Raw genomic sequence first — 24,469 nt, 5'->3', positions numbered from 1 at the left:
TAATTATTATTTTTAATGGCTGTATGAAGGCCATTTGATTAATTTTATTACTCTGTCTATTCCAGTGCCCATTATAATGCTCCTGATGAGAGCATAGGATGATGCTAGTCTAAGTGCTAGTGCCAAATCACCTTGGTTCAAATGTAAGTTTATTAACCTCTGTGCCTTAGTTTTCTGGTCTTTAAAATGACGTTGATGACAATTCCAACCACACAGGTTTGTCATGATTAAATGAATTAATTTGCATAAAGTACTTAAAACAGTGCCTGGTACGTGGTGAGCAGTCAATAAATGTGAACTATTATTATTGATGTATAAATGACTTTGGAGCCTTCAAGTCATCTCTTGCTTTTGCTATTACAGGCAGCAGTGCAATGAATCTCTCTACTTATCAGATGTTTTGCTTCTGTATAATTATTTCCTTAGATTAAATTTCTAGGAATCAGATTGCTGGGTCAAAGAGTTTATCACAGTGATTGCTTTTAAAGAAATTCCTTGAACCTTTGCCCTTGAAGAAAATGTGATGGCATAGAAAACAAATACTAGTTGATATAAAAGAGATGATCAAGAAGAGAAATCATGGCTTTATTTATAACAATAATTTAGTAAAATCCCATTTTATTCATAAAACTGGGTAGGTAGACCTTATACAAAGAGCCTGGGTTCCATTCAACTGATTTAATCCAATAAGTATTTCCCAGTCTGCCCTATGCTTGTTCCATACTAGGTGTTAAGCAGAGTATGGAAGGCTATGAAGTGGCCTTTGTCCTTAAAGAGTCAAAATCTATGTAAGAAGGTAAGATATGAAGGTAGTATGAGACTATAGAATCAGAGGCCAAATTACTTTTTTTTTCATCCAAAATCTATGGTACAGACACCAAATATTAGGCATAGTCAGCTGGCAATAAAGAGATAATATTCAGTTTCTGGTGAAGAAAAAAGTGCGTGCGGGAGAGAGGGCCAGTGATACAGATGACCTTGTATACAAAACAGAAATAGACCCACAGACATAGAAAACGAACTTCTGGTGACCAAAGGGGAAGGGGGGGTATGATAAATTAGGAAGATGGGATTCACATATACTCACTACTATATATAAAGCAGATAACCAATAAGGACCTACTATATAGCACAGGGAACTCTACTCAATATTTTGTAATAACCTATAAGGGAAAAGAATCTGAACAAGAATATATATACATATATATTCAGAGATATATATATATAGATCTCTGAATCTCTGTGTTGTACACCGGAAACTAACACAACATTGTAAATAAACTATACTTCAATAAAAAATTAGTTCATTGATTAAATATACGAAGGGAAAAAAAAAGAGAAAAGTGTGTGACCATCCAAGTGATAACTAAATTGAGCTCCACTTTTTTTCTCAGAATCTAACATTTTATAATTGCTTTCAATACACCTCAAACCAACAGGCCAGACCTGCATTTGAATATCATCCACAGAAACTGTTTGCTCTTGCTAAAACACATTCTTATCCCTGCCAGTTAAGATCAAAGCACTCCTCAGACTTCAACTGTGGGCTTTAGCCAAGCGGGCCCAAAAGGGGTGCTCAGGAGTGGAGATGGCTTTGGTGGAGAACTGGGGGGGTGTGTGTCTGTTTAGGAAGGGCCTCTGCTAGCTGAAATAACAAAATCATCTCTATCTCGCCTGTTTTTAGGGAGCAATGCTAACATGTCTGGAACAACCAAAATCTCCCACCACCACTCTGCTGTCCTCTCTCTTTTGTCTCAATGTCGAAGGACGGGGGTCCAACTGCCTCTCCTCTTTGAGATGAGCAAGAGCACTGATTTCCAGGAAGCCAAACCTGAAGTAGAAGCAGAGCCTTTTCTTATCATTGAGGAAGACTTCCCAATCACTGTAAACCCTTTCCGTAGGGGGCAAGCCCCATATAAAGGGTTTTCCGGTCTTTGAAAATGGCCTGTCAAACACCATTCTTGTGCCTTATCCAGCAGTTATCAAACTGCCTACTATGTACAGATCCTCTCAAACTGACAGGTACCAGATGCCCCCAGAAGGCTTAAGCCTCTGCAATGTCCAGAGAAGGAGCTGCTTTGCCCAAACAGGTCCCGAAGCAGACAAGTGAAACTGTCTTCCTTATATGGTGAAAAGTGCCCTGTCGCTTTAAGGCCAAGAGACTTGGCTGCAGATGGCCCCTGGGAAGTTTGCGGGCAGCCCCATCCTGTGTCTGAGCCTCGCAGCTGTGCAGGTGAGTTCCCAAACCTTCTTTCCCCAATTTGCCCTCTGCAGTCTCTCTCCTGGCGTGGCTGGTTGGAAATGCTGTTACAGAGGGCTAGAGAAATTCAGGGTCAGTAGAGATGGTGTTGTTTGGAGAAGTTTGAGTTGAAGGGAAAAAACAAGGTTACTAGGGAAATGTGCAGTGATGCAGCCAGTGAGGATGCTTCTAACTTCCTGTGGGGAGGAAGCATCCAGGTTACAAGAGACCCTGAGGCTTTTCAGGACAGGGCAGGGGAAACAAATTCAGCAGTGGAAGAGGGACAGATGCTAGGTAAGACCCCACAGGGCTAAGTTTGGAATTCTGAGCTATAGAACCTGGTCAGCTGCAAGTTTAAACCAGACATAGGTGGGAGGAAATAATGCTTCTGCAAATGCTGAAGTCTTTGCAGAGCTACAGGGCTGACTGCAGAAGAGAAAGTGAACGCGTATGTTTGCAGCATCTACTGGAATGGAAGGCTGCAGCCTTAACCCTTCGTTCAACCTGGCTGATTAGCAAGTAGGGTTTGACAGCACAGACCACAGGGTGAGGGTGGGGATGCCTGCGTGGAGTACTGTGGTAGAAGACTAAAACAAATGGGTAAGACTATGATCATGGAACCGCATTTCTGGTATCCCCACAGTACCACCTGCAGAGAAAAGAGATTTTTCTAAGCTTAGAAATTCTGTGTCATCCACAAGCAAAGAACTGGAAGAAGAAGTCTCATTTAAGCTGATTACTGCTCTGTCATTTACTAATTCAGTTTCCTGACTTCTTTCAGCCTGTGGCCTGGAGCCTCCTAAAATATTAATTTGGAATTAACGAATAGAACTTTTTAAAGGCTAAAGATGAGCTAGCAAAGCCCTTTAACTGAGCCCACTCATCAGCTACAACCAAAATAGAAGTCCACCCAGGAATTTAAAAAGAGAGATGCCAGATTATAGGACTGGGCTTGTTTTCCCTCTTGGTTGAGTCTGGGGCCATTCATCATTCAGAGGCCAGTGGTTTCTCTACAGTTGTTGTGTGGGGAGTGAACACGGAGGCTGGATTAAAATTCCTTACATACCCCATGGCTTTAAAAAATATTCATTCATCTGGGTAGTCACTGAAGAATTCGTTTTATTATTAACTAACAAGTGCTCTATCTACTTGTTTTCTAAAGACAGAATGTTCATGAAAAAAGATTTGTTTTATCAACAGGGATTTGTTAGTACAAGGGTTCCCCTTTTCTCACCTCTGATGGCTGGGCCAAGTGGGGATTATAGCTTGCTGAATAGGAAGATCTGTTCTTGACTCCAAAAACAGCAAAAGGCTCTACTTGGGCCTTACCCATTCAGAAACGCTGATGTCCTGAGCAAAAAGTTAACTTTTGAGTTCATAATTTGGAAGGGAGGGGTGCTTGGGTATAATTTTGCTTCCTTTGTTTCAAGTTAAATCCAGAAAGCGGTGTCAAATATACTGCTTTCAAATATGAATGCTGCCAAGAAAAATAAAATCCAATCCCCAAAGCTGGAAAATCTCTAAAAGTAACAGACTGTGACCTTTTATAAGCTAAATCAAAGTGTTTAAAAGGAAAAAAGATGTGGCTTCCTGAACATTTCACATAGTGACCCTCAATCACATACTGACTGCACAACATCTCTTAAGCTATTTATTTTATCTGTGCCTCAGTTTCCTCACCATTAAACCGTGCATTGTTGACAGGGACTTTCCAATGAAGTGGAAAGATCCATTGGAGCTGGAATTGAGCAAATCTGGGTTAAATTTCCAGCCCCTTCATTTATTCCATAACCTTAGACAAGTTACACAGCCAGTCTGAACCTCGGTTTCCTTATTTGTAAAGAGAGTAAATAATTAACAGTGTCATTAGAATTAGAAGCACCTACCAGTACACAGGCTCAGGCCTGCATGTCCTTGGACTTGGAGAGCAGGATGTCCTGCTCACAAGCAGGAATCTTTGTATCTTGCATGAAAAATGGACGGTCTAAAAATGGGTGATATTGGGATTTCCCTGGTGGCACAGTGGTTAAGAATCCGCCTACAAATGCAAGGGACACGGGTTCGAGCCCTGGCCCGGGAAGATCCCACATGCCGCGTGGCAATGAAGCCCGTGGGCCACAACTACTGAGCCTGTGCTCTGGAGTCTGCTAGCCACAACTACTAAAGTCCGCATGCCACAACTACTGAAGCCAGTGCGCCTAGATCCCGTGCTCTGCAACAAAAGGAACCACGGCATTGAGAAGCCTGCGCACCAGAACAAAGAGTAGCCCCTGCTCGCCACAACTAGAGAAATCCCGCACACAGCAACAAAGACCCAACGCAGCCAAAAATAAATGAATAAAATAAATAAATAAATAAATAAATAAATAAATTTTTTAAAAAACAAAATAAAAAAATAAAAATGGGTGATGTTGAGAAGGGCAAGAAGATTTTAGTTCAGAAGTGGGCCTAGTGCCATACCATGGAAAAGAGAGGCAAGCACAAGACTGGGCCAAATCTCCATGGTCTGTTTGGGCAAAAGACAGGTCAGGCCCCCGGATTTTCTTACACAGATGCCAGCAAGAGCAAAGGCATCTCTTGGGGAGAGGAGACACTGATGGGGTATATGCAGAATCCCAAGAAGTACATCCCTGGAACAAAAATGATTTTCACAGGCATTAGAAGGGGCTGACTTGATAGCTTATCTCATAAAAGCTTCTAATGAGTAATAGTTGGCCATTGCCTTATTACAAAACAGAAGTGTCTCATGACTTTTTTTTTTATGTGTACCGTATTTAAATCGGCCTCATACACCAGAATTCCAATCATGAATGGCTGGTAGGATATTTCTTTTGGATGGCCCTGATTTATATAGATTGACTCCTAGTTAAATTAATATGATCAGCTTTTTGAATTTTGATACTAATTCCAGCTCAGCAAGTGCTATCCCTGTTTTCCCCTTCTAAAGATATGATTGGACTTGATGTTCAACTCTTCATAGAGATGGTGAACACCATCTCAAAACCTACAGGAAATTGGTTTTATATTTAAATTTATATAACTGGTTATATTAATATATTTAAATACAGAGGCTATCCCTTCACTGTCTCATAGAACAGTAAGACTCACCTGCATTTCACGTTGTGTTCATTAGCCTGCTAAAGGCAAGGCCTGAAGATAAGCTGGCAATGCCCACTTTATCTTTTTGGTCTTAACTATGCCAATTAAATTAAAATTCCCTGTATCTAAAATGTTGTCTTTTACTTAATGAAAGGCATTTTAGTGTGGTTTATGTATAATATCAAATAAAGAATATTTAATACTTCTCACATTTCATAGGTGATCTATAAGATCAAATGCTTTTAAAATTTAGCATCACAAGCTATCGCAGCAAACTTTGCTTATGAATTCTTTACCAAGTCAAACTAAGTTATAATTCAGGATTGTCTTTTAAACAACTATTCAAAAATACATGCAACTGTAGCATTACCATATATGCATGATTGGCAATGGTGCATTTGCCAACTCGTTAGAAAGATTAGAGGAGATATACCATCAGCACAAATTTGTAAATTATGTGATCCTAAGGCTGAAGATAATTAAAAACAAAGTCATGGATCAAAAATAAATAAACAAAGAAAGAAAGAAGAAAAATTATTAAAGGAAATTTAGAATCCAGTAGAGTCTCCAAAAATATTATTTTACAGTTCCTTCTTTTTCTTTATGACTTAGGAAACTATATTGTTCCTTGGGGGAGGAAATGAGTTTTGAGAGTGGAAACCAGTTCTGCAGCACAACTTTAGAACCACTGCTAGTTCACCCCCTTCTCCCCACCCCCCTTCAAAAAAAGGATGCCCAACTCCTTTGGAAATCCATTCCTAGTTATTAACCAGGCTCATTGATCAGAAGTCCTTCTTAAAGCAAACGCACTACTACCTATTTTGTGTTCAGAAATACAAAGAATTGTTGGTTTTCTTCCCATAGTATAGTTATTCCACACATGCATGAAGGACAATGGTAAGCCACCTCAGAATCTCAATAAAGGTGGTCTATCCAAAAGCAAGTTTAAACAGCATTTTTAAAGGAACTTTTTTTTGTTTTTATTAGAAGCCACCTCTTACAAGTGGTTCAATAATAACTAATTGCTACCTTTCTGTAAAATCTCCTAACATGTTCACACAGCTATCTTTAAGAACATGGTTAGTGCTACTCAGAATTTTCATCGTTCAGTTCAGGCCATTATAAGAGCAGGGTTGCCATACCTGCAATGGTGCTATGTGTAGGACACATTTTTAAACTGAAAACATTCTCTCCACCAACTTAGAAAGGTGGTGATAAATTTCAGCAGCAGAAACATTCCATTGGAAGCACAAATCACAGCACATGCATCAGCTGGGAGTTGAGAGCTATCATTTTTAACTCAATGACAATGACCTAAGGGTAGGTCACCCCTGTAGCCAATCTTCTAGGGATGGATTAACACCGCTTCTGTCAGGTGACTGGTGTTTAGGATCCACACTTGGCCACTTAAAGTAGCTGTGGGACCTGGGATAGTTCCTTTATGTGTCTGAGCCTCAGTTCTATGGTCTGCCTCATGGGAATGATAACAATTTCCACATATGTGGTTATGGGAAAGACAGGAGAATTGGCAGTGCAGAGCTCAATAATTATGTTGGATCCAAATGCCTGATGGTCTCTAATAAGGTCCTTGTTCTTTACTAATAAGACACTGGCCATAGACCTTGTCTATACCCTTTAGACCAATCTGCAAGTATGAGTATGTGTCCAAGAATGTGTGACTTAAACTTTTAATAAAAGTTAAGTTTCAAGTTAGGTGGAAGCAAAGAAAAGTAGGGGCTGAGGCCATTCTACATCCTGCTGCAGGGGTTAACTTTGGAAACAGGTTTAAAATCTGCTGGGTCACACAGGGCTTTGGATTGATTACATTCTTTAAAAATATTTTATAATTTTTGACCCCATGGGAGGTACTTCTGTGTCTGGTACACTGGAAGAAAGAGTCGGAATGGGGGAACATGATGGTCTAGATTGAGCAGGTAGAGTAGAGAAATCCTGGTGGAGCTGAATCTCTTGACATATCTTTGATGCCCCCTCCTTCCCACTGCCCCCATGCACCTTGAGCTTGTCAGATGCAATTCTTCCATGAATTCACCAAGCTGGGGAAGCTTGAGGAAGTGTCTAAATCGGCTTCTTGCCTTCAGTCAAAGCTGCTCTTGAAACAACCAAGAACAAGGGCCACCTACCTCTGCTCAGGGAAGGAGCCTTTCAAGTTCCATCTGTTGTCTACCTGCACTGGGGCTGCATTTGGGAAGTTATCCTTATGCCTTGTGCTACAAGCCCATTTTCTCCTAGCGAGCTCTGGGTCTGTCCTTTGTTGCAGCAAATTGCTCTCCTGCCTGTGGAAGCGGCCACTAGGGTGGGGCATGCTCATGGTCACAGCCTCTGCGAGGGACGGCACTTCTTATTTCCTCTCTGATTAATCACCAGGTGAGCAGACGTGCTTCTGCCTTGACTTTATCACATTTATTCCCCCTCCACCTTCTCTCTCCCTACTGCAGTGCTTCCCAAACTAGAGAGAGTGTGCATCAGGAAAGCTTGTTAACACACACAATGCTGGGACCCATCCCCAGTGTTTCTGATCTGTAGGTCTGTGCTGGGGCCTGAGTATTTGCAGGTTGTAATAAGCTCACAGGTGGTCTCGGAACCACACTTTGGGAACCACTCATCCAACACTCAGTCTCACTCTAGTGTTTCCAGTAACTTGCACCGCCTGCTACATACCAAGATAATACCTCCTCTCTGTTCTTGGGGGCGGGGATGGAGGTGCGAAATAGAGCCTTCTCCTTACCACTGTTCTGTGCGACTATTTAGTGAATTCTGATTGTAACAAGCATGGTACTAAATACTCTACAGACATTATTTGCACTTTCCCAATAACCCTACAAGTTTGATGTTATGAAACAAAGAGAAAGAGTGTGAGAAACCAAGATCTCACCAGTGACAAAGAGCAGATATAGTATTCAAACTCAGACTGATCTGGAAAGATTTGCTCTTTCCACTATTCCAGGTCTGGCAAATAGATGTTTAACTTGTACGTCAACTCCAATTCACTGGTAGCTGCTGCCTGGAGCACTGTGTTGAGAGTCCCATGTGGAATGGGTGCTCAGCAAGAGGAAGAACTAGGATCCTGAGGTTGATCCTGAGCTGTACCTGACGAGAAGCAGGAGTGGAGAATGAGAACCCAGGTGCTGTGTATTTGCCATCCCCACACGATGCCTTGTTCGGGAATCAATTTTGTCAGCTACTAAAATCAGATGAGAGATGGGTATTCAAATTTGTTCCACAGAGAACAGTAAAACTTATTTCCTTTTTCATCCCCTTCTCTAAAGGATGAATCTAAATTTCTTTTTTTTTTTTTTTTTTTTTTTTTTTTTTTTGTGGTATGCGGGCCTCTCACTGTTGTGGCCTCTCCCGTTGCGGAGCACAGGCTCCGGATGCGCAGGCTCAGCAGCCATGGCTCACGGGCCCAGCCGCTCCGCGGCATATGGGATCCTCCCAGACCGGGGCACGAACCCGTATTCCCTGCATCGGCAGGCGGACTCTCAACCACTGCGCCACCAGGGAGGCCCTAAATTTCTTTTTTGATTAATTTATTTTATTTATTTAGTTTTGGCTGTGTTGGGTCTTCGTTGCTGCACGCAGGCTTTCTCTAGTTGTGGCAAGCAGGGGCTACTCTTCATTGCGGTGCGCAGGCTTCTCATTTCAGTGGCTTCTCTTGTTGCAGAGCACGGGCTCTAGGCACGTGGGCTTCAGTAGTTGTGGCATGCGGGCTCAGTAGTTGTGGCACGCAGACTCTAGAGCACAGACTCAGTAGTTGTGGCGCACGGGCTTAGTTGCTCCGCAGCATGTGGGATCTTCCCAGACCAGGGATGGAACCCGTGTCCCCTGCATTGGCAGGCGGATTCTTAACCACTGCACCACCAGGGAAGCCCCTGAATCTAAATTTTTGAGGCTAGATTTGAAAAGGTATAATAACTTGTAAAGTAAAATGAAATGCAGCTAGTATATAGATAGTAGGAACCACCATGGACATTTAGCCTTAAAGTGACGGGGATGAGAGAATTTATTAATTATGTATGTCTGTATGTTATATGTGTTTCAGTGTGACCTAATAGATCACCTTATACTGAAATAATCCACTGTGACTTAATAAGGAGGCAATGACATTTCTGGTTTTGTTTCTCCCTCCATCACTAATATTCAGTGTGAGATTTGTTATTTTTAGTGTCTTAGTGCTTTATCTAAAAAATGAGTTTCATAATGCTTTTCTGCTTCTTCCTAATATGTATTATGTACATGATAAAATGAAAAAATAACTTTATGGCATCTATTATTCAATCAACAAATATTTATAAAAATGTATCCCCAGGCTCTGGGGATATAACAGCAAACAAACAGACTGCTTTCATGGAACTTACGTTCTGGAGAAGGGAGACAGACAATATGCAAGTAAACAAAGAAGAAAACTGTGTATCGTGATAAGTATACATAGTGAGAGTGACTCTGTGTGTATGCCTGTATGTGTGTATGTATTGCTATTTTACATGGGGTAGTCCAGGGAAGGTCTTTCTGAGGTGGTGACATTTAAGCTAAGACTTGAATGTGGAAAAGGAGCCAAACAGGGTAGTCTGGGAGTGTTTATTTCCCAGGCAGAGAAAAGAAGCCATGCAAAGATCCTGAGGTTGAAGGTAGGTAAGGGCCAGATCAAGTAGGCTAGTAAGGATTTTCAGCCGGGGGTGATGCAACCCTCCTTCCCCTACCTACGTGGTGTTTGAAGATGTGCAGCTGGTGATTTGTGTGCAAAATATGGAGTTGAGGACAGAGCACTATTGGCTTTTGTGAGCAGGACCAGGGATGCTAAACATCTTATACTGCTTTGGATGGAGGCATATGAGAAGACTTGTGCTGCTCATACTGTCCTGAAGATATTGTCTCTGTTGAGAAATCCTGAAGAATCTCCAAGGCCAGGGTAAGAAGTTTGAATTTTATCCTGTGTACAGTGAGAAGCTCTTGGAGAGTTGTAAGCTTTAAAAGGTTATCTTTAGGGCTTCCCTGGTGGCACAGTAGTTGAGAGTCCGCCTGCGGATGCAGGGGGGCACGGGTTCATGCCCTGGCCTGGGAGGATCCCACATGCCGCGGAGCGGCTGGGCCCATGAGCCATGGCCACTGAGCGTGCGTGTCTGGAGCCTGTGCTCCGCAACGGGAGAGGCCACAACAGTGAGAGGCCCACGTACAGCAAAAAAAAAAAAAAAAAAAAAAAAAAAAGATGATCTTTAAAAGATCATTTTGGCTACTGAGTGGAGAGTGAACTGTAAGAGACAAGGTGAAAGCAGGGAAATTCAACAGGTAGCTATTTCAGCAATCCAGAGTAGAGACGATGGTGGCCTGGGCAGGGGGGTGGGTCATGGTGAAGGTTTTGAGAAGTATTTCTACCTTCAAGAAGAAGACTGCTTAAATAAATATAAAATGCCATTTCTCATGACACCTTATGTTATCGTTTGTTTTCCTTTAAAGACTTTACAGTTTCGGAATCCACTGGTTTCCTCTGTAGCCGTTTAAGAGAATCTTTGCAGCACCGAATTACAGACCTCGCTCTTTCAAATGCAAGTCCTTATCCTCTTGCTCTTTAACCGCACAGATCTGTGTGCATTTCAAGTTGTTCAGAGCTCGGGAAGGTAATCTATTTGATTTGGGCTTGTAAAAAGAGAGAAAATTACATGCGTTTCTTGAATAACAATATGTGATTTCTCTCCCTGAAGGGTCAATAGGAATTAGCCTACATATATCATTTTAGGAAACCGGTTCCTAATCACATGAATAACAGGGACCAAGTCCACATTTTTTCTGCTGAAAGAGGAACATTAAGTGAACATCAAAATCTCTTGAAGAGATCGCAGGCATCTCAGTACTAATTTTACTCGGGCATTAAAACCTTGCCAATAGTTTTCAGGTACATCAGCTACTCCCCAACAAAGACAATTCAGCTTCCACAATTTTAGAGAATCGTCCTCGCTGCTATCTTCCTCTCTCTCCTCATAGCCATCTCTTCTTCCTGTGCCCCCACGGAAGTGCCCCTGCACTGTCCTCGGAGTGTCCCTGCAAATGCAGAGATCCATAAAGCAACAATGTGGGAAGCTATTAGCTCACCTGCAGAAGAACCCACTTCTCAAATTCCTGGGGGGAGAAGCCTCCTGGTCCCCAGGCTGAGCTGCGGGGGTAGCAGGAGATGAAGAGAGAGGAGACAGCTGGCATGGGTGAATGGTCCCACTGAGTGTGGAAGTCAAGAGGTGGGTCTTCGCACCAGAACCTTGCGTCCTGAGAGCGGAAGTGGGGTAGTCACCAGAGAAACACTGGGGACTGGATGCAGGCAGGCGAAACAACACACCACAGCCTCCAGCTAGAGCTGGTGGAGCCAGGTACGCACCCACCGACATCCTGCCTTCACGTTTCTAGACAAGGCTGAAGAAGAGAAACAGAAAGTGGATAGGACCCTCCCCACCAAAACAAATTATTGAAACCCATCACCTAATCTACATAAGCCAAGCTCCCAGGAATTAAAAAAGCAAGTGGTCTTACTGAACTGTAAAAACCAAGGAAGAGGAAGCTCCACCTTCACCTCTGGGCACAGGTGTGGTCCAGCAAGAGGTGGGCCACCTCACTGCTGACCGCAAAGGGGGAAACCAGGACGACGTATTGGAAGGGAAGGAGCAAATGTTTCGCATTAACAGATCCTGTCCCAGCTACCAAGCAGCCATGTGAATTTGGACAAGGTCACCTTCTTGGGCTTCCAAAATAGAGTTGATCAAAAGCTCTTTCAGACTCTGATGTGCTTTGAGGCTGTAATTCATAATTCAGCTCAAGGTCTCCATGGTTCCCCTAAAGCCTCTTGCAAAGCAAACCTCAGCTCGCCCAACTCCTATTTCTCTCTCTGTCTGAATTAGTAACTGTCCTCATGCTGCCCCCGCTGGGTCCTGAGAACACTCCTGTTAGCACACCTAGAACACTACTGCTTTTCTTTCTTTGCATCTCTCTCTCTCCACTAGCTCTTCAACACCCCACCCTCAAAGGGAAGTACCAATGTCAGGTTTTTTCTTTGAATCTCCAGGGTTTAACGCTATACCTGACACTCACTTACTAGATGTTCAATAAATGTTTGTTGTTGAACGAATGGAAAGGGAGGATGTAAAAATAGAGAAGAACGAGCCCAAGCCAATTCAAAGCTCAAGAGCCAGCTTTTGCTAAAAGCCATATATTCTTCCCATAAGATCCTGTACTTCTTGGAATTAAAAAGAAAGAAGAGGGAATTTTAGAAATTATAGCAATAATTTTCAGACCTCACAGTTTCTAATACCCTATCTCTCCACTGAGATATGCCAATTTCACAGGATTTTAGAAATACTAGAGCTTTACCTAGCCTTTATGGAATGTCTTATATTTGTAAAAAGCTAGTATAAAATTGCTGAGTAGGAATTTCCAGATCCCTTACTTCCTGACTTCATACCTCTTTAAGCTGTTCTTGGGGAGAAAAAAAAAATCAAAGTTTAAAACTGCCTACGTCTTGTCTTCATAAACTTTGATCCTTGCACTTATTTAAAATTCATAACCACGCTGGCCTAATAATTAGAATTGCTAAAGTACGTAGGGAAGGCCATGAGGGATGAACCCCCTGGTCTGTCTAGCCAAATCACCAGAAATGGTGAACCCTTGCTGGTATGGTGCTGGGAGGAAAGGAGGGGTCTGAGGCTGCCAGCAGAGGTGGCCCAGAGCATGAGAGACCCAAGCTGGTCCAGTTCCAGGAGTTTGGATTTAAGGGGACTGAGATCCGGTGCAGCGTCAAAACTTTTGGGCAGTGGCCAACCGTTTGATGAGCTTTAGCCTCATCAGGGAGGACCACGCACGAGTGATTCCAGCCTCAGAAAAGGGGTCAAAAGGAAAAGGGAAACACGGTTGATTGTGCCTCTTCCTTGTACCAGGCCTGCTGCTGAACGGATGCTTCCGCAGGGCGGGGGCAGGAAGATGCTGCCTCCAGAAGTGTGGATTCGCCAGTGGTGTCCCTGAGGGATACTGAATGAGGGTTTCTTCCAGAATATTGCCCACAAGCAAGAACAAAGTACATCTCCAACTTCAGTGTGGTGATGTGCGATGTATGGTTCATCCATCCATTTGTCTAAGCAACTTGAGTAGCCAATGTCATGAACTCAATTATTTTTAGTTTTTCTGTTCACTGTGTAAAGAAGTGAGTCCCTTTGGCCCTCATGAGTACTGTCCTGAGAGTGGAGAAAAGCCTACCATGAGACCTTGATACAAACAGAGGTGTACTGACAATAATAAACCTTATTCGAACCAAAAAGAGCAGGGTTTTGGTGGGCTCCCAGGGGTCTTATCTAAGGGGTGTACAAGGGAAGGGCCTGGGAGGTGGGAGAGACTATTTATCACAGGGCTGCCGGAGGAGTTATGTCAGGAGCTCACATTGGCTGTGACTCCGCAGGCTGTTATCTAGGGCATGTGCTTGATAACATGAGGGGCTGGCATCAGTTTAAGTACCCCACAGGCCTCTTGGCCAAACACATTGGATGCTGAAGCAGCAATACCATGGAGTAGCTTAACTAAACTCTCGACCATACCTTATTGTAAAACTTTAAGGAAAGGCAAGGGCTTAAGCTAAATTTTAGGATAATGTTGAGGAATCAGAAGGAGAAACAGAGGGAGAAATGTGATTAGGGCGAGACACCCAGAGGGCTTCAAAGGTACCAGAATAATCTGACTTTAAATGGAGAGGTGGGAAATGCTGGTGTTCATTTGATCATTATTCTTTAAACTGTGCATTTATGTTTTTATACCCTGATTTGCATGTATGATATATTTTAAAAGAAAAAGGCATTTAATTCCCTCCCCAAAACTAAAGACCCAGAGTCTGAATGAAAGCAACTGATCAAGAACTAAAAAAAGTTGCCAAAATAAGGCCACTAAGACCTTAAGTGAAAATTTAATCTCTTTCTCTCTCTCTCTTTCTCTCTCTCTCTCTCTCTCTCTCTCTCTCTCTCTCTCTCTCTCTGCCTTCAGTGGTAAAATTTTTGCTGACTGGAAAAATCTCTGTGGGAGCGAGAAGCATTAGAACTTATCTATGAATTACATTTGAGAGAAAATACTTTTTCCCCCTCCCTTCCCATCCTGCTTGTCAGGGCAGGATTGATTCAGCACACGTTCTTTGCCAAAGTTGAAAGGTCAAACATAATGCCCACCCTCTGGAAGCCATTGGACAGAAGCCCGCTTGACGTCAGAATGTGTTCAGCTGGGCTGTCGCGCTGTTCTGCCCTCGGCGGCTGCCTTTCCCTGGGTTTGTCCGAGACTCTCCATTATGCTCTGTGCACCAGCTCAATATTTCTTATTTTGCTTCACTCTTTACATGCCTTGAATAGCTCTTTTATTTTTCTGCTGAGCCCTGGCTTAGCCAAACTCCTTATATTTGGTTTCTTTGATCTTTCTGCTCAAATTATTTTCTGTTCCACTCCTCTGAGCCCCTTCCAGTTACCTCTATTTCTCAAGAAGCCAGGTGTTTAATAAAGAATCTGGATGAGGCTTAGGCAGAATCAGATGTATGCAGCTGCTTGCCCCCAGGTCACTTGCTGCTTTCTCCTTAAGCAGCGAAGATGGTTTACTAAAGGCATGTGACATTCCAGAGACACCACAGTGCCCTGCACATGGCAAGTACTCAGTAATTACTGAGTGGAGGAATTAATCAGGATCTCTTTTAAATGAGCTAGCCTATATTCTAACTTACACTTAACCTGTTGCCCCATCCCACCCTCAGACCAGGTTTCTTTCTGCTCTCAGGTTTTTCTTTCCAGTCTAATAGTTACTTCATGCCTTATATCCTTGATGCTTTAGTTTACACATTTTTAAATTCAATTTTCTTTTGTTTCCTGCTCATATATTTAACCTCATCAGTTTAATTCATGTAGTAGGATTTTGCTAGTAACTTTGTTTACCAGATTAGCATTATTTCTAAATTATTGTTTTACCCATTTCTCTAAATAACTGAAAATCATGTTCATATCGTCTTATTAATTTCTCTTTATTAGAAAGTAGACTTTGCTTACATATTTATGACTTTTCAGTGTTTTTCTAATTGGCGACAGCACAAAGTTCATCATATCCTATGATGCTGACACAGGTTTGGGTTAAGAGTAAAGATCATTGTCTTTTTTTTTTTTTTTTTGTGGTACGCGGGCCTCTCACTGTTGTGGCCTCTCCCGCTGTGGAGCACAGGCTCCGGACGCGCAGGCTCAGCGGCCATGGCTCACGGGCCCAGACACTCCGCGGCATGTGGGATCTTCCCAGACCGGGGCACGAACCCGCGTCCCCAGCATCGGCAGGCGGACTCCCAACCACTGCGCCACCAGGGAAGCCCGAGATCATTGTCTTAAAATGATATGATGTCTGGGATTTTCTTCAAAATAATCTAGTAGAAGGATTATAGGTGAAACAAGATTACCGTGGGTTGATAGTTGGCCGAGCTGGGTGATGGATACATGGGGTTCATTGTACTATTCAATTATGTAAATGTTTGAAGTGTTTCCACAATAAAAAAGTTTTTTAAAAAAGAAAAATATAGATATATAAATAAAAGTTGATCCAATGGATTATCTTAAGATACAGAGGGGGCTGGACCTCATAAATCAGGGGTGGGATGCTCAGGTATAATCATAAGTGTTCCAAGCCCTCAATAACTGAACCATTAGAAGCACAGACAGCCAGGACTCACACCAATAGGGAAGAACTCCCATTCACTGAATTCTACAGGCACCTCTGTGTTTTATTCGGTGATATGTTGAAATATCACTTCCTGAAGTTGCTGAGTATGTATATATACATTTAAATAATACAGATAAAACAGTTAATATCTTTTTGAGCTGTCTAACTATATCCTCATGGGAGTTCAGCTTTTTAGTGGGTTAATATAGAAACTGATGGATTTGTCTCATTGATGTAGATCCTCATCTTTGTCTGAAATTATCAGTTAGGATTTCTAGCTATTTTGATCCAAAAGTTCCATTGTCATCAACAAGAAACTTATATTCAGCCATACATTTTATACATTTTCATTTATTATATTTTTCATTTGTCATTTTTACTTTTCATTTTTAAAAGTTTAATAACTTTGTTTTTTATAGAATTTACTATATTTCATCAAATCTAATATACCACTGATAAGTAAAACACATCATTATTTTATGTGCTACTAAAATATGATGATGCCAATTACAGTTGCAAGATGCCATTGATTCTAAGATACATCCAAATTTCAGAGGTGTTAAATTATTTTTAAAATTGATAAAATGTAGTTTGTGTACACTTCACTTCTATTTTAGCAGATAATACTTATATTCCATTTATCATAGTGATATAAAGCTTCCCCTTCAAATGAATTTAATTTAAAAACAATTGATTTAAAGAAAAATATTATGTAAATAGGAGTAGAGGTTGTATACAGTATGGCAAAATCCTGGAGGTGGTAGCCAAGTGACTGTGACTTGGACAGAAAACCTAGACCCAGATACTGCCCCTTGCCCTACCTGCCAGCTCAGGCCAACCCGACCACCCTCCAGCACTGTGCCCAGGTCCACCTGAGGGAGAGCCTGGGTCCTCCACTGAGAATGGGAGAGGAGTTTGAGGTGATCCCTATGCTCAGGTTGAGGAATATGGCTTTCATTCATTGAAGGTATTTTATGAGAGTGAAAAGAAATTCCTAGGAAGTAGACTCATTATAGGTACTGGAATAATGTGGACTTGCCTCTATTTAAATAACAGCATACTCGGAGGTTTCTGTTTTGTTTTCTTTTGAACCCAAGAAATAAGTAAGGAGGGGAAAAAGGCACTTTAGTCTCTGGGCAATTTATTCACTGATAATGGCTACCTAAACCCTAAACACTCAGTTTCAGTGATTATCAAATGAAAGAATGGTCAACTTAATTCTTCATAATAGATTTATCAGTTGAGAATAACTATGAATAACGTGAAGCAAAATGTATTTCATTGAGAGAGTAGAGAAGTAGCTGATTTCCTTGTTTCAGAATAGGAAAAGTGAAGAGAAATCACTTTAGAGGGAGGAGGGAAAAATGGTTAAGTTTCCATTGGGGAAACTGTGCTTTGTACAGCATCTACCTGGCTATTGCAGGGGATTTGTGTTCACCATGCTTCCAGCTCTCACTCTGCCCTAGATCCAGCCCTTGGACTGCTGTGCACATTTCTCTGAGAGCTATGCACAGAAAGAACCCTATGATTTACTCAGTGCTTATTTTTGAAGGTTATTATGAATCATTAACCAGATGCTATAGTGCACGAGGTCACAAACCATATAGGCGCGACTGCTGGCCTGTTTTTGCAAACTTGATTTTGAAGTTTTTAATGTAGGTGTAATTGAGAAGATAAATTGAATACATATGCATATTCTAATAAAGGTATTCTTCCGAGTCAGCAAATAATCACATCATAGTAAGCATCAATGAACCCATTACAGTATAATAAAATGGGAAAGTCTTATAATAAAAGATTATTTATAGCCTATTGGTTATTAGTATAATTTTTAAAATGTAATCAGAAACAATTAGCAAAATTGATAATATTGGAGATGCAGCTGTTTCTACTCACTAGCACAAATCATTCTAGCAATAATTCTATATAGTAATGTCAATTGAAAGCTAAATCTCTTCCAAGTTCTTTGTTTATCCTTATGGGTGTTTTTGTTTATCAGATCATTGCTACATATTTTATAAGAACTACTTCCTAGTATTCATAAAAGTTACTGACATCATACAGTAAATTTTGAAATGTATTCTAATTTTTGAAATTAGAATAAAATTATAGGAATAACCCAGTCCTGTATCCTTTCTCCAAGCAGATGTAGTTGTCAGAAAGCCAAATATATTTAGAAAGTAGAATCATTGGGATTTGGTGTCTTAGGTCAGGTTCCCTAGAAGCAGAGCCTGAGACAGGGATTTGGGTGCAGGTGGTTTATTAAGGGATAGGCCTCTAAGGAAGTGAGAGAAGCAGGATGGGACAGGAGAAATGTCAAGTAGGATGCAAATCAGATGGTCTATCCATGGCCTGATGAAGGTGGAGGGATAAATTGCACTGTAGAGGATAGCTATGAGCCTTCCTAAGCCAATATTCACAGCAGCTGGGGGGTGGGTGTAGTGGCCAGGAACAGGGATCTGCTTGGAGTACTAACAGCATTAAATACATCATCTGGTGACGGGAGGCAAGGCCCAGGTGGGGAGGGATAAAGATGGCTTCCAGGTTTGTGGCTTGAACAAGTGAATAGATTCTTGTATATAACAGCAACACTCCCCTCATAGTACCAAAAATCTAAGATTATAGAATTGTGAAAAATTCTTCATTTTACAAGTAAATAAATTTTCCTTTAGCTTTTAATTTCTAGGTAAAAATAACAACTTCTTGACATATTTGCATAGGATCAGTTTTCCATTAAAAAATATATAAACTTTTGGGGCTTCCCTGGTGGTGCAGTGGTTGAGAGTCCACCTGCCGATGCAGGGCACACGGGTTCGTGCGCTGGTCCGGGAAGATCCCACATGCCGCGGAGCGGCTGGGCCCGTGAGCCATGGCCGCTGAGCCTGTGCGTCCGGAGCCTGTGCTCCGCAACGGGAGAGGCCACAACAGTGAGAGGCCTGCGTACCGCAAAAAAAATAAATAAATAAAAAAAATATATATATATAAACTTTTTTTAAATGTTTGCTCTTTTTCCATTTATTCTGCTTCCTGTTGAAAATAGATCCCAACCGGTTCTAGGACTCTAATAATTGAAGATTCACCTAGGTTCAATCCCAATATTATGTTAGCTTTTAATGAAAAAGTAGTTATGTGTTGTTCTTATGTATTCATCCTTTACCCCAGAGGTCATCAAACTATGGTCTGTGGGCCACATCCAGCCTGCAATCTCGTTTTGTATGGCCAGAGAACTAAGAGTTTTTACATTTTTAAAGGGTTACTTAGGAAAAAAAAAAAAAAGAATATTCAACATGACTGTATGACTCACAAAGTCAAAAACATTTACTACTTAGCCATTCACAAAAAAAGTTTGCTGGCGCCTACTTCCCATTCATTAGGACCTCAAACTTTTTTCAGAAGTGTGCTGATTCAATCTATATTTTAAAGGAAAATTTGATATTCAGAAACTTTAATAAGTGATTTATGGAACCATAAAATTATTTGTTTTATAAAAGGATTCATCACAAAATATATACATTCTAGCCCATCTGAAAAATTATCTTAATGGACTTCTTGAACAAATTTAGAATCATTCATTTTAAGTAAAATAAATATGCATAATTTGTTCTCTGTTTTATAAAATATTCCCACCTGTTTTGTGATGATTGTAAAGAAATTGAAAAACACAAATAGATACAAAGGTTAAAAAATCACCTGTAATTTTGCCATCCAGAGTTAACCACTGTTAACATTTGGCTACATCTTTTTCTAGGCATATAACCATTTAATTTTTAAAATGTGGATCACAATGTATGTCTAATAATATACCCTCTTTTATTCATTTAATGTTATAATTTTCAGAAGTATCTTATTTGACTGCATTTATTCCACAGACTGAATATGTCACAATTTATTTAAATGCCTTCCCATTTTTTGACATTTAGGTTGAAGCTAATTTTTCACTATTGTAAACTCCACAATGAGCATCTTTATGCATAAATCTAGATCCTCATTTCTGTGTCCTTAGGCTACATTTTTAAAAGAGTAACTATTGTCTCTCTTCCCATTCTGTTCCTTGTCTTCCTTATAAACACATTCTTCTTCCTCCTAGATCTATACATGATAGGGCTCCTCAGGGCTAGAGACTTGGCCTTCTCTTCTCACTCCATTTGTCTCCAGAGGATGTCACCTATACCCAAGCTTTCAAATACCATCTATATGCTGAGACTTCCATGTTTACATCACCAGCCGCAGATGATTCTTCTAAGCTCCAGACCTATATATCCAGATACCTTCATGTCATCTCCACTTGTATGTCTTATACCACCTGAAACAGAAAATGTCCAAAAAGGAGTTGATATTTCCCTTCCTTCTGCTCCCCTGCCCAAACTCCCCCCTCCTAATTACCCAATTCAGTAGAGAGACATCACCTTTCCACTAAGTTCCCTACAGTAACAACCTGGAAACCATCAGTGACATCTCTCTCTCCCTCACCACCCCCATCTATTCAGTCACCAGGCTCTGTTGAGTCTACAATCTAAATATATCTTTAATATTTCTATTTCGCTCCATCTCCCCAACTCTCACCTAAGCCACAGCCATCTCTTTCCTGGACCACTATATTTGCTTCCTAATCAGTCTCTCTGCATCCACTCTTGTCCTGCTCTAGCCTCTCTCCACGCAATTCTCCACCATGGAGAAAGTTTCTAAAATATCAGTCTGCTTTTAGAACCCCTAAGTAGCTGGTAGGATGAAAATCTTCATGGCAACCTCTCCTCACCTTTCCACCTTCATTTTGCCACTTTCCCTGAACTCTCTTGCTCCAACCTAGTGGTTTCCTTTCAGTTACTCAATTGTGCTAAGTTTTTTCAGCCTCAAAACCTTTGTCCAAGATGTTCCTTCTGCCTGTAAGACCCTTCCCTCCCTCTTCAGCTGACCAGTCCATCTCCTGACCCTCCCCCAACACACAACACTACCTCCATGTGCCTCTCGGTGTCATATCTGTCTACTTTTTGGTACTTATTATAAATTGTAATCTAAATTGTTCCATATTTTTTTCCTATGTAATGTCGTTTTCTCCCCTACAATGAAGTTCCATTTTGGGGCAAATAGTATTTGTCTCTTTCACCTCTATATCTCCCAGTGCCTGGCATGTAGTAGGTGCTCAATAAACATTTGTTGAATTAACAGATCATGGAGTATGAACTTTGTAAAGACATTTAAAAGATATTATCACATAGTATTTCAGAAAGTTTGTATGAACCAATTTATAAGCCCACCAACAGTATATGAGTGTTCCTACAATCACACCCATCCTGACACTGAGTGTTGTAGTTCTAAATAATTTTTAAACATTTTTACAGGCAAAATTTTACCTCATTATGATTGAAATTGCCTTTCTTTGATTACTAGTGAAGTTGAACGCTTTAGACAAATTGATAGCCTCATATATTTTCTGTGATTTTTAAAATTCATGACATAATGCTTTATTGAACCATTTTTGTTACAATAAACAGTGCCACCAAACCTGCTTACCTTCATCTGAAGGTCTGGACAGATCTAGGAAATACTCCTCCACAAGGTTTATGTTTAGTCATTGATGATTTCCCCTTACCTGGGATGCTCATGTAATTTATCATGGAAATTGGGACACTTCTGAGAGTGAAGGAGGGTGTCATTAATAATTATGCCAAGACAACAGGTAGAAAGCAGGACTGTCCTGTACAAGCCAAGATGTTTGGTCTCCCTAACTCATTTTTATATAGACTTAAAACTCTAAGGATGTAGGGCTCAGAGTAGCGGTCCAAGTGGTGATCCAGGGATAAACTGAGGATAAACCTGCTTTTTGTTCTGGATTTTAACCCAGATTGCCCTGTGCTGTGCTGTTCAGTGATTCAGTGGCTCACCCTGTGACTTCTTGTTGTCCCTGCTGCCATTCACTCATTTACCTCACCTACCTGACCCTTGGAGGCATCTGATAATTTCATACAACACTCCTTTCATGATGAGGCCAGTGGCCCAAAGAGCTACAGGGACCACCTTGCCCATAAATGCAGAGCTGGTCAGAGGCAAAGCCAAGTCTCTTGGAAGAGTTCTCTCCTATCCCACCTCACCGCCTCCTTCTTCACTTTGAATGAATTCCTCCTGCTCACGTTGCACTGACAATGCCAGCAGCTATTTTCTAATTTTAGAGTGCTTCCAAAGTTATGTCAAGAAGTGACCAGAACAGAGTTTTCACTTCCTAGAGCATCCTGCGAGGATGTTCCTCTTTGACAAGCATAACACATCAAAGTACAAGGCACGCAGTTTCTGAGCACTTCGTCCCGTATCGGGTAATGTGCACGTGCGCTTCAGTTCCCATCACTTGTAACGCTTCCCTGAGCTCATGCAGTGTGTCTACAAACTTTCCCGGCTTTTCCTAAACGTCTTTTTATGTAATTTATACCCTTCAATAAAGCTCAAAAAATATTCAGAGTTGCTTGCAGACTTGCATTTTCAAGAATTGCGAGGAACTTAACGGAAAGTAGAACCTGATGACAGAAAACTTCTGGAAAAAGATGGAGAGTTTAGACAAGTTGAATTTGTGTCAGTGCCATCCAATCTGAGGTATGACTTGATTAGGAAAAGAACAGCGGCCTTCCTCTTCCAATCTTGTCAACAGAGAACAAATTTCTTATCAGTGGAGTTCCTAATAGAACCTACATGTACTGCTGTGCACTGAACAACTCCAGGGGGCGTCATTTACATTGCCATCTATGGGAATGGTGCCAAGTGGCCCCTCCTGGCAAGGACCTGTGGTGCAGTTCACAATCCTCCTGGCACTGTACAGGGCACATTCTGTGTGGCCATATGCTAAGGTCCTGACTGACATCTTCTGTGTGACTTTTCTCTGATAAAGATGCTGTCCCTTTGTCACAGTTAGAGTTGCTTTCTTCACCAATGCCTACAGATTTTTCAGGGTAATCTTCATTTCAAACATGCATTCACCTAGTTTCTGTAAGTGCTGTAGTATTTGTCAAGCCAAGTGTCCTGGTTTCAGGTTTAGAAAATAGGTCATTGGAGCTCTCTTTTAAGGGCTGAGTTTTGCCCACATTTTGCTATTTCATTTTTATTGAGGAAAACGTAGGAAATAAATGCAATCTCATGGTTTGCTAGAGAATCAAAACATTTCAGATGTTAATGTTTTTTTAAAGTTTGTTTTCACTAAAATATAGCTCTATAAATGGAAGAAAGAAAAAATTATTTTACGTGTGTATAGGATCCATCTCCAAAATATCTACACATACAGACTAATAAGTTAAGATCAACTCATTTGCTCTACAGAAATAAAGGAGAAACACCGTGTATTCAACCTACCTAAGGGAGATAGACCTTGGTTTTGAACTAGTAGAGGAACCAACTTTGTATCTCCCAAGAAGGAAAGTGATAAAATGACACAGAGACATTTCCTTTCAGTGCATTCACTTATTCATTCATTCAATTAATTCTTAATATTTGCTTAATACCCTGATCATGAAATCCAGTCCCTTCCTGAGGAAACTGAGGTCACAAAGGCGGTTAGAGACAGGGCTGGAAAGAAACCCCAGATGGTCTATAGCAAGGACACTTCACCCCATAGTGCTGTTAAATATTACCATGTAGTTACACTCAGGTGATGAAATAAGAGAGCATCTGTGTACTGCGTGTGACTTGCATGTAATTCATGTAATAAAGATAAAATACAAACCCCTCTGCCAGCCATTTCTTTATTACTCTAAATGCCACAACTTAGAGAAGGTTCAGCGTTAGGGCTAATATCTTCAGAATTCGTTTGGGAATTTTGCAAATATAGTAAATCTTTTTTTTTTTTTAACACCTTTATTGGAGTATAACTGCTTTACAATGGTGTGTTAGCTTCTGCTTTACAACAAAGTGAATCAGCTATACATATACATATATCCCCATATCTCCTCCCTCTCGCATCTCCCTCCCACCGTCCCTATCCCAGCCTTCTAGGTGGTCACAAAGCACGGAGCTGATCTCCCTGTGCTATGCGCTGCTTCCCACTAGTTATCTATTTTACATTTGGTAGTGTATATATGTCCATGCTACTCTCTCACTTCGTCCCAGCTTACCCTTCCCCCTCCCCATGTCCTCAAGTCCATTCTCTACGTCCATTCTCTACGTCTGCGTCTTTATTCCTGTCCTGCCCCTAGGTACTTCACAACCCTTTTTATTTTTTTTTTAGATTCCATATATATGTGTTAGCATACAGTATTTGTTTTTCTCTTTCTGACTTACTTCACTCTGTATGACAGACTCTAGGTCCATCCACCACACTACAAATAACTAAATTTCATTTCTTTTATGGCTGAGTAATATTCCATTGTATATATGTGCCACATCTTCCTTATCCATTCATCTGTTGATGGACACCTAGGTTGCTTCCATGTCCTGGCTATT

General features: G+C 41.1%; 1 protein-coding gene and 1 pseudogene across 4 annotated transcripts in view; both read left to right on the top strand.

The window, feature by feature from the left end:
- Positions 1–24,469, top strand: part of LOC307053004 (schwannomin-interacting protein 1) — a gene marked incomplete at both ends in the record, with an annotated part of 607,569 nt that overhangs the window by 449,993 nt on the left and 133,107 nt on the right. The gene's annotated exons all lie outside the window — the stretch shown is intronic.
- Positions 4,641–4,910, top strand: LOC307053652 (cytochrome c-like; annotated as a pseudogene). The gene has a single exon. The product of its transcript is annotated as a cytochrome c-like (transcript).

Source organism: Hyperoodon ampullatus (genome assembly GCF_949752795.1).
Source record: "Hyperoodon ampullatus genome assembly, chromosome: 5".
Lineage (NCBI taxonomy): Eukaryota > Metazoa > Chordata > Mammalia > Artiodactyla > Ziphiidae > Hyperoodon > Hyperoodon ampullatus.
This window is presented reverse-complemented; position numbering and strand designations above follow the sequence as displayed.